The sequence below is a fragment of the Triticum aestivum genome, chromosome 4A, assembly GCF_018294505.1.
Source record: "Triticum aestivum cultivar Chinese Spring chromosome 4A, IWGSC CS RefSeq v2.1, whole genome shotgun sequence".
Taxonomy (NCBI): Eukaryota; Viridiplantae; Streptophyta; class Magnoliopsida; order Poales; family Poaceae; genus Triticum; species Triticum aestivum.
Genome location: NC_057803.1, coordinates 741,132,273 through 741,142,122, shown reverse-complemented (window position 1 = coordinate 741,142,122; position 9,850 = coordinate 741,132,273).

Here is a 9,850-nt window from a genome sequence, read left to right as displayed (position 1 = left end):
AGAGGTCGATCGATTACGTTGACGTCTTCATTTCTTTGCTTCAGGTCATCATGATGAATTGGTCATCCTTTCTTCGGGAACTCCATCGTTCGTACGACAAGGGGTAATTTCGGAAAAATGGACCGCTACAATGTTGCTTATCTGGTAGATAATAGCAGGATAGGTGGCGGAAGTAACTCTGGAATTGAAACTTAAGAAATCATCAAGAGCAAAGTAAGAAGGTGCAAAATGGAAGTTTCGAGCGGGCAGGCTATAGTTCGATGCCCGAAATAGGGCATGAAAGGGGTTCAAAGCAACAGGAACAGGTATCGTGTTTGATACCCGAATTGATGATCTCTTAGAAGTGGCTCATGAATTTACATACGAGGCCACACGCGAGGAACAACCTTGGGAGCAGGGGGTGCAGGAGAGTCAGGTGTCGATCATGTGGAACTGTGGGTTATGGGCCCACCATGTGGTTCAAAAGTAGGAAGGACGGAGACGTCTTGCGTGATCATGCAAGAAAGGCATGTCAGAGGATAGCATGTCAGTTATGTCGGCAACAATGTCGGTGTTGGGGATATACATAACAGGTAGGCCCACGAAGGGTCGAAATATCATGAAGCATGGGGTCCACACAACATGTGGGTCCAGGTCAATTTCATACAGACACACTATCCACTCGGACAAGCAGCATACTATCCACTCGACCAAGCAACATATCATCCACTCGGATGACGGTTCACCACTCGACCGTACGACTCACTCGGATATACGAAGACCAGCAGGCAGCAAGGCAGTCGGCATCTTTCTAATAGTGAGGGCTTAATAGCGGGCTGGCATTATGGCATTCATACCCCACTTTGTAACATAGGAGGTGAGGGGGTGGCGCACTCTATATAAGCCACCCCCACCACTAGACAGGGGGTCTTCTTCCACCTCTCTCTCTTTTCACCATTGGTCTCAGGACTTAAGCTCAGGCATGGGGATCCGTCCCTCTCGCTCACACACATTGTAATCTCCGGATATATACTCAGATAAAACAAAGCCTCTCCGGAGCACGAGACGTAGGGTTGTTATCTCCACCGTGAGAGGCCCGAACTCGCTAAAATCACCGTGTCACCCATATGCATCTCGATAGATCATGCTCCGTTATACTACCCCTATTCTACTGTCAGACTTAGAACCACGACAGTTGGCGCCCACGTGGGGCATGGCGTCTATCGAACCATGGTGCAAATGGTTTTTTCTTCAATCTTCAACAGCAGATCAACTACCATCGCCAGAGAAATTGGCGCTTTGGTCATCGCGCCATTCGTACAAACAAAAGGATCAGGGAAGTTTCCATTGAACCTAGTCTTTTTACAATACATTATCTAGCCATGAGTTTATCATGAAACAGAGGAGAAGAGAACAGGACGAGCCGCTCTTCATCTTTCTAGTCTTCTCAACGGATCATTGTCAAAGGCAACCGCCGCAAACGGCCACCAACGCGGTCCGCTGCGTCTCCTCCTGCCTCGACGCTACCGTCGAGCTCCTGCAAACGGCCAGCGACGGGTCCGTCCCGTCGTCCCCGACCTCGTCTACGACTCCACCACCGAGCTCCTACACATAGGCACCGGCGCAATCCACCACGTCGTTTCCGCCCTCATCTACGACGTTGACGGCGGCCCCTCACGCATGGCACGCCTCAACAGCGACTGCAAAAACGGTCCGGATCTTCCCGGCGACCACGACAAGCGACCCGACTTCGCGAGAAGACAAGGCATCCGTCGTCCGCGCCCGGTCGTAATCTTTCCCTCTTCCTTTAATTAATACTTATCCATGCATGCGTAGTTTTTTCCTCAATCCTCTCGGCTGCAAGTTCATTGGATCGGTTAGGCACCCGTGCCATTAACTGCGTACATAATGCGGCAGCCAATGCATGTCGTAACTACGACCAGCGCTGAACGCATCCATGCGTACGTAGTTTTTTCGTCGATCTTCTCTGTTGCATGTTCACCCAATCGGTTAGGCTCCCACGCCATTAACTGCGTACTTAACGCAGCAGCCGATGCATGCATGCCGTGAATGCAGCCAGTGGTGAATGGGGGCTTAATTTGTGGCATGCAAAAACGAAACATGCAGTCCGGTGCAACCATAATTGCGTGCTAATACATTTGCTGTTACTACTCTTCAAAAGCGCACACAATTAGTACTCTGCGTTACAGTATTAATCTGTTGCCTGAATGTTCGGGTAACATGCAGGATACACTCGGATAAGGCTGGCCGTACCTCCACATGCATCGCATCTATCCGTCGTAACCGCCACGGTCAGGCTCATCATGCCTGTCAGCTCTGCCAAGTCAGTCGACGTGATGCTCCATGTCGAGTGCATCATCGGAGGCCACGATGTCAGCAAGATCCACATCCCGAGCTACTACTCTCCAGCGCCCGCCGACAGCCTCGTTCACGTAAGGCGTCAAGTCCATCGCCTCGGAAACTATTGCACTCGGCAGCAACTCCCTCCAATTGGCATCGGCATCGTCACTCGGATGGGACTGGCTCACTCGACCAAACCGGGTCACTGGCAATCGGACGTTCGTACGCCACCACTCGGCCACTCATACATCATCGCTCGATCGGACGTGTCCTCAGTCGTCCTGCATGAGGTCATGAAGCTGCTCGCGTCATCATCAACTTATCCTACTTGCACATACGCGTGTCGCCACTCCGCGGGACGGATCTACTTCACTTGGACGCTCCGGGTGTCGCCACTCTGCGGGACGTGTCTACATCACTCGGACGCCCCGCGCATCGTCACTCCGCGGCAAGCATCTTCATCACTTGGCCGCCCCGTGCGTCGCCATGCCGCGGGACGTGTCTACACCACTGGGCCGCTCTGCGCGTCGCCACTCGGTTGGTCACCTCATCACCACTCGGCCGCCCCGCGCGTCGCCACTCGGTTGGTCACCTCATCACCACTGGGCCGCTCTGCGCGTCGCCACTCGGTTGGTCACCTCATCACCACTCGGCCGCCCGCGCGTCGCCACTCGGTTGGTCACCTCATCACCACTCGGCCGCCCCGCGCGTCGCCACTCGGTTGGTCACCTCATCACCACTCGGCCGCCCCGCGCGTCGTCATCAGGTTGGTCACCTCATAACCACTCGGCCGCCCGCGCGTCGCCACTACGGTTGGTCACCTCATCACCACTGAAACGCTCTGCGCGTCGCCACTCGGTTGGTCACCTCATCACCACTCGGCCGCCCCGCGCGTCGCCACTCGGTTGGTCACCTCATCACCACTGGGCCGCTCTGCGCGTCGCCACTCGGTTGGTCACCTCATCACCACTCGGCCGCCCCGCGCGTCGCCACTCGGTTGGTCACCTCATCACCACTGGGCCGCTCTGCGCGTCGCCACTCGGTTGGTCACCTCATCACCACTCGGCCGCCCCGCGCGTCGCCACTCGGTTGGTCACCTCATCACCACTCGGCCGCCCGCGCGTCGCCACTCGGTTGGTCACCTCATCACCACTCGGCCGCCCCGCGCGTCGTCATCAGGTTGGTCACCTCATAACCACTCGGCCGCCCCGCGCGTCGCCACTCGGTTGGTCACCTCATCACCACTGGGACGCTCTGCGCGTCGCCACTCGGTTGGTCACCTCATCACCACTCGGCCGCCCCGCGCGTCGCCACTCGGTTGGTCACCTCATCACCACTGGGCCGCTCTGCGCGTCGCCACTCGGTTGGTCACCTCATCACCACTCGGCCGCCCCGCGCGTCGCCACTCGGTTGGTCACCTCATCACCACTGGGCCGCTCTGCGCGTCGCCACTCGGTTGGTCACCTCATCACCACTCGGCCGCCCGCGCGTCGCCACTCGGTTGGTCACCTCATCACCACTCGGCCGCCCCGCGCGTCGCCACTCGGTTGGTCACCTCATCACCACTCGGCCGCCCCGCGCGCCGTGTCACCTCACACTGCGGTGGTCATCGGACCTCATCACCACTCGGCCGCCCCGCGCGTCGCCACTCGGTTGGTCACCTCATCACCACTGGGCCGCTCTGCGCGTCGCCACTCGGTTGGTCACCTCATCACCACTCGGCCGCCCCGCGCGTCGCCACTCGGTTGGTCACCTCATCACCACTGGGCCGCTCTGCGCGTCGCCACTCGGTTGGTCACCTCATCACCACTCGGCCGCCCCGCGCGTCGCCACTCGGTTGGTCACCTCATCACCACTGGGCCGCTCTGCGCGTCGCCACTCGGTTGGTCACCTCATCACCACTCGGCCGCCCCGCGCGTCGCCACTCGGTTGGTCACCTCATCACCACTCGGCCGCCCCGCGCGTCGCCACTCGGTTGGTCACCTCATCACCACTCGGCCGCCCGCGCGTCGTCATCAGGTTGGTCACCTCATAACCACTCGGCCGCCCCGCGCGTCGCCACTCGGTTGGTCACCTCATCACCACTGGGACGCTCTGCGCGTCGCCACTCGGTTGGTCACCTCATCACCACTCGGCCGCCCCGCGCGTCGCCACAGGTTGGTCACCTCATCACCACTGGGCCGCTCTGCGCGTCGCCACTCGGTTGGTCACCTCATCACCACTCGGCCGCCCCGCGCGTCGCCACTCGGTTGGTCACCTCATCACCACTGGGCCGCCCCGCGCGTCGCCACTCGGTTGGTCACCTCATCACCACTCGGCCGCCCCGCGCGTCGCCACTCGGTTGGTCACCTCATCACCACTGGGCCGCTCTGCGCGTCGCCACTCGGTTGGTCACCTCATCACCACTCGGCCGCCCCGCGCGTCGCCACTCGGTTGGTCACCTCATCACCACTGGGCCGCTCTGCGCGTCGCCACTCGGTTGGTCACCTCATCACCACTCGGCCGCCCCGCGCGTCGCCACTCGGTTGGTCACCTCATCACCACTCGGCCGCCCCGCGCGTCGCCATCAGGTTGGTCACCTCATAACCACTCGGCCGCCCCGCGCGTCGCCACTCGGTTGGTCACCTCATCACCACTGGGCCGCTCTGCGCGTCGCCACTCGGTTGGTCACCTCATCACCACTCGGCCGCCCCGCGCGTCGCCACTCGGTTGGTCACCTCATCACCACTGGGCCGCTCTGCGCGTCGCCACTCGGTTGGTCACCTCATCACCACTCGGCCGCCCCGCGCGTCGCCACTCGGTTGGTCACCTCATCACCACTGGGCCGCTCCGCGCGTCGCCACTCGGTTGGTCACCTCATCACCACTGGGCCGCTCCGCGCGTCGCCACTCGGTTGGTCACCTCATCACCACTGGGCCGCTCCGCGCGTCGCCACACGGTTGGTCACCTCATCACCACTGGGCCGCTCCGCGCGTCGCAACACGGTTGGTCACCTCATCACCACTCGGCCGCTCCGCGCGTCGCCACTCGGTTGGTCACCTCATCACCACTTGGCCGCCCAGCGCGTCGCCATCGGTTGATCACCTCATCAGCACTCGGCCGCCCCGCGCGTCGCCAATCGGTTGGTCACCTCATCACCACTCGACCGCCCTGCGCGCCTTCAGACAGCTAAGTCATTTTACATTCTGTTATTTTCGTCTTCCCGAGTATTCCATAATTCACACATCAGGTTCACTCGGAGGCCACACCACCGAGTGTACCTCTACGCTCGACTGCTTATTTTCACATACTTGCTTAGTACTGGTTATGTGACTCCGAAGTCCAACTTCCTTTTTTTCGCATATATCATTCACGAACACCATGTGTCGTTCTTCATTTCGAGTTTGCATCGGTCCTCCGGGGCTGCAACTCAGTCAAAACACTACACTTCCATTTTATTTTAGCCAGTATTCCAACAAGTTCAGTAGGATTTCTCGCTTCGACAAGTGCGAACGAATCCTTCGCTCTTTTAAACTTTTGCTGGTCAACCAGCAAGCCCCTTGCACTCCCAGCGGGTGTCTATGGGTGTTATTCACACAAATCATTTCAGCACACATCAAATTTCCTCAAGAAATTATTGTGTTGACTTGTGCCATTTTTTACACAAGTTACCGCGATCACTCGACGGCCCTACGCGCCAACTTCATCGCTGCTCGGACTCGGTCTCCATACTGGTCCTAGCGCACCACAACACTGACTTTGTCGCCCTATTGATTTCAAACACGTCCGGCCAACCCCTCTATGGAATTCTCTTCATCGTATCAATGATATAGACCTCGTCGGGCATGAGACAGATAAGTCCCTTTCATAATTAAACTTCACACTTCACTCTTTTGCGAGTTTGCTTCTTCCGAGCATCACTCGGAAGCTTCTCCTCATCTTTACCCAAATCCGACTCGATGAATTACAAATCATCCATTCAAAACTATATTTCTCATATTCCGACATGTCCGTTGTCGAAACCTGTAGTATGCTCGGGGGCTACGCCGCACTCGGGGGCTGCATCTCATTTGGAATGACACTCTCCTAAGTGGTCGAGTACTTCATCACCAATCAGACCCTTCACTTCAACAAGTACATTCGATCCGTCACTCTGACAAATTTCATAATCACCCAGACACTCTGCGTGCCATCTTCGTTCCTACTCAAATTCAGTTGTCGCACCGGTCTTGTTGCGCCACAGCCACACTACACCGACCTTGTCGCTACATCAGCTTCAAAAGCATCTGGCTAACTCCTTCAAGGACCATTTTTGCCACTTAGCTGGACACTTAGTCCTTCACTCGGCCGCCCCGTGCGTCGCCACTCGGTTGTGCGCGTCTTCACCACTCGGCCGCCCCGCGCGGCGCCACTCGGTTTTGCACGTCTTCACCACTCGGCCGCCCCGCGCGTCGCCACTCGGTTGCGCACGTCTTCATCACTCGTCCGCCCCGCGCGTCTCCACTCGGTTGTGTGCGTCTTCACCACTCGGCCGCCCCGCGCATCGCCACTTGGTTCTGCACGTCTTCACCACTCGCCCGCCCCGCGCGGCGCCACTCGGTTTTGCACGTCTTCACCACTCGGCCGCCCCGCGCGTCGCCACTCGGTTGCGCACGTCTTCATCACTCGTCCGCCCCGCGCGTCTCCACTCGGTTGTGTGCGTCTTCACCACTCGGCCGCCCCGCGCATCGCCACTTGGTTCTGCACGTCTTCACCACTCGCCCGCCCCGCGCGGCGCCACTCGGTTTTGCACGTCTTCACCACTCGGCCGCCCCGCGCGTCGCCACTCGGTTATACACGTCCTCGCCCCTCGGCCGCCCCGCGCGTCACCATCAGTTGGACATGTCTTTACCTCTACACCCCCAGCACGGGAACGGCTAAGTTACTCATATGGTCAAACCTCATATCACACTCTGTAGCAAGCTTACCTCCTTCAAGCATCACTCGGGGGCTACGCGCGGCAGTTGGCCATGTCACCCTCAGGGGTTACGCCCATTTGGTCAACCTGTTGATCACATCAAGATATTCTTCTGACCATACATGCTCGGTTCGCCGAAGATCTATAAGTGAAGCACGTCCACTTGGATAAATACCCCTTTTCATGCAAAAGGGTAAAAATGAAGCGCCATCGCTGAATCGTACAGGCGACCTTACTCATCGTTCGTACAACCACCTCGTTACGCATCCATCCGATTGATTCAATTCCAGACAAAGATATTTGCCATGCCAACTGCATGGAGGTTTACCGAAAGACTTAAACCCTCTGCCAGACTCATCTAGTCCGACAGAGGCTCGGGGACTACACCCAGTGGGTGCACTCAGCGTGCCCCCACTGGAAGAGGACTCAGAAAGAAACATTTTGCTCGATGCAAACCCATCTCCAGTATTACTCGACCTCCGAGTCAGAGAAGAACAAGTTCGATCAGTACCAGCTAAGAAGAGTTTTAGTTCTCTCATACTCCCGCCGACTGCCCGCAGTCGACAGCAGTCTCGGGGACTACACCCAGTGGGTGCACTCAGCGTGCCCCCACTGGAATGGTATCTACTCGGAACGGTCCGCCCAACCCGAGTGACGGCCAAACAACAACAAAAAGACAGGCTCTAAGACTCCCGCCGACTGCCCGCAGTCGACAGCAGTCTCGGGGACTACACCCAGTGGGTGCACTCAGCGTGCCCCCACTGGAATGGTATCCACTCGGAACGGTCCGCCCAACCCGAGTGACGGCCAAAAAATAACAAAAAGACAGGCTCTAAGACTCCCGCCGACTGCCCGCAGTCGACAGCAGTCTCGGGGACTACACCCAGTAGGTGCACTCAGCGTGCCCCCACTGGAATGGTATCCACTCGGAACGGTCCGCCCAACCCAAGTGACGGCCAAACAACAACAAAAAGACTGGCTCTAAGACTCCCGCCGACTGCCCGCAGTCGACAGCAGTCTCGGGGACTACACCCAGTGGGTGCACTCAGCGTGCCCCCACTGGAATGGTATCCACTCGGAACGGTCCGCACAACCCGAGTGACGGCCAAACAACAAAAAAGACACGTTCCAGGCGTGAAGTAATTCCGAGTAATCAGTTACTCGATGCAGGCCCAGCTCCAAATCACTCCAAAAAATATTCTATAAGGCGAGTTTAACGCTCCTCCGTGGACCTGTTTTGAGCCTTCTTCTAGGACTCAAAGTGTGAAACTCACAAGTGTGGATCTAAAACCGACTCGTATTGACGTTCCTCCGGGATAAGAATGGCATCTCTCTAAGAGAACAGTCCATGTGTCAATCCGGTCGCACAGATTTAATGACACACCCATACTCAGATCATGAGTTAAACCTCTCCCGAGAGATGAACGAATGTCACCAAGTTGCTGCTCATAGACACTTACCTCGATTAGTCGGGAAGCATGGTGCCGGAATCCATTGAGATTTTGTTCAAACCGTGGTTGTCTGAAAGCACGGCGACATGTACCGAGTATTTCTGTAATCACTCGGACCAAACTGTGTCTTACACCAACTCGTTCTGCAAAATCGCAATCGATTTGGGGGCTAATGTTGGGGATATACATAACAGGTAGGCCCACGAAGGGTCGAAATATCATGAAGCATGGGGTCCACACAACATGTGGGTCCAGGTCAATTTCATACAGACACACTATCCACTCGGACAAGCAGCATACTATCCACTCTACCAAGCAACATATCATCCACTCGGATGACGGTTCACCACTCGACCGTACGACTCACTCGGATATACGAAGACCAGCAGGCAGCAAGGCAGTCGGCATCTTTCTAATAGTGAGGGCTTAATAGCGGGCTGGCATTATGGCATTCATACCCCACTTTGTAACATAGGAGGTGAGGGGGTGGCGCACTCTATATAAGCCACCCCCCACCACTAGACAGGGGGTCTTCTTCCACCTCTCTCTCTTTTCACCATTGGTCTCAGGACTTAAGCTCAGGCATGGGGATCCGTCCCTCTCGCTCACACACATTGTAATCTCCGGATATATACTCAGATAAAACCAAGCCTCTCCGGAGCACGAGACGTAGGGTTGTTATCTCCACCGTGAGAGGCCCGAACTCGCTAAAACCACCGTGTCACCCATATGCATCTCGATAGATCATGCTCCGTTATACTACCCCTATTCTACTGTCAGACTTAGGACCACGACAGTCGGTACCAAGGGCGAGGGACAAAGAGAACCATTTTCCTGCTCGTTGAACGAGGCGGACCAATAGGCAAAGTTCTCGTCCATCGGTGGTTACCGGAATGCTATCAACAAAAGAAACAGGGTTTTACTGACACGGTTGTACAATGAGATGCTTACCTATGCAGGGGGGGTATCACTGCTCAGTTAAGTCAAATTACAAGAAAGGTTAAACAAAACAATGGAAAGGAAAATGTGTTTAAACACATGTTTCAGGGGTATATCCTTCCCAAGGACAAGCAGAGCATGATAACCATGACAGGATAATAAGTAGAAAACCCGTTAGGGAAGG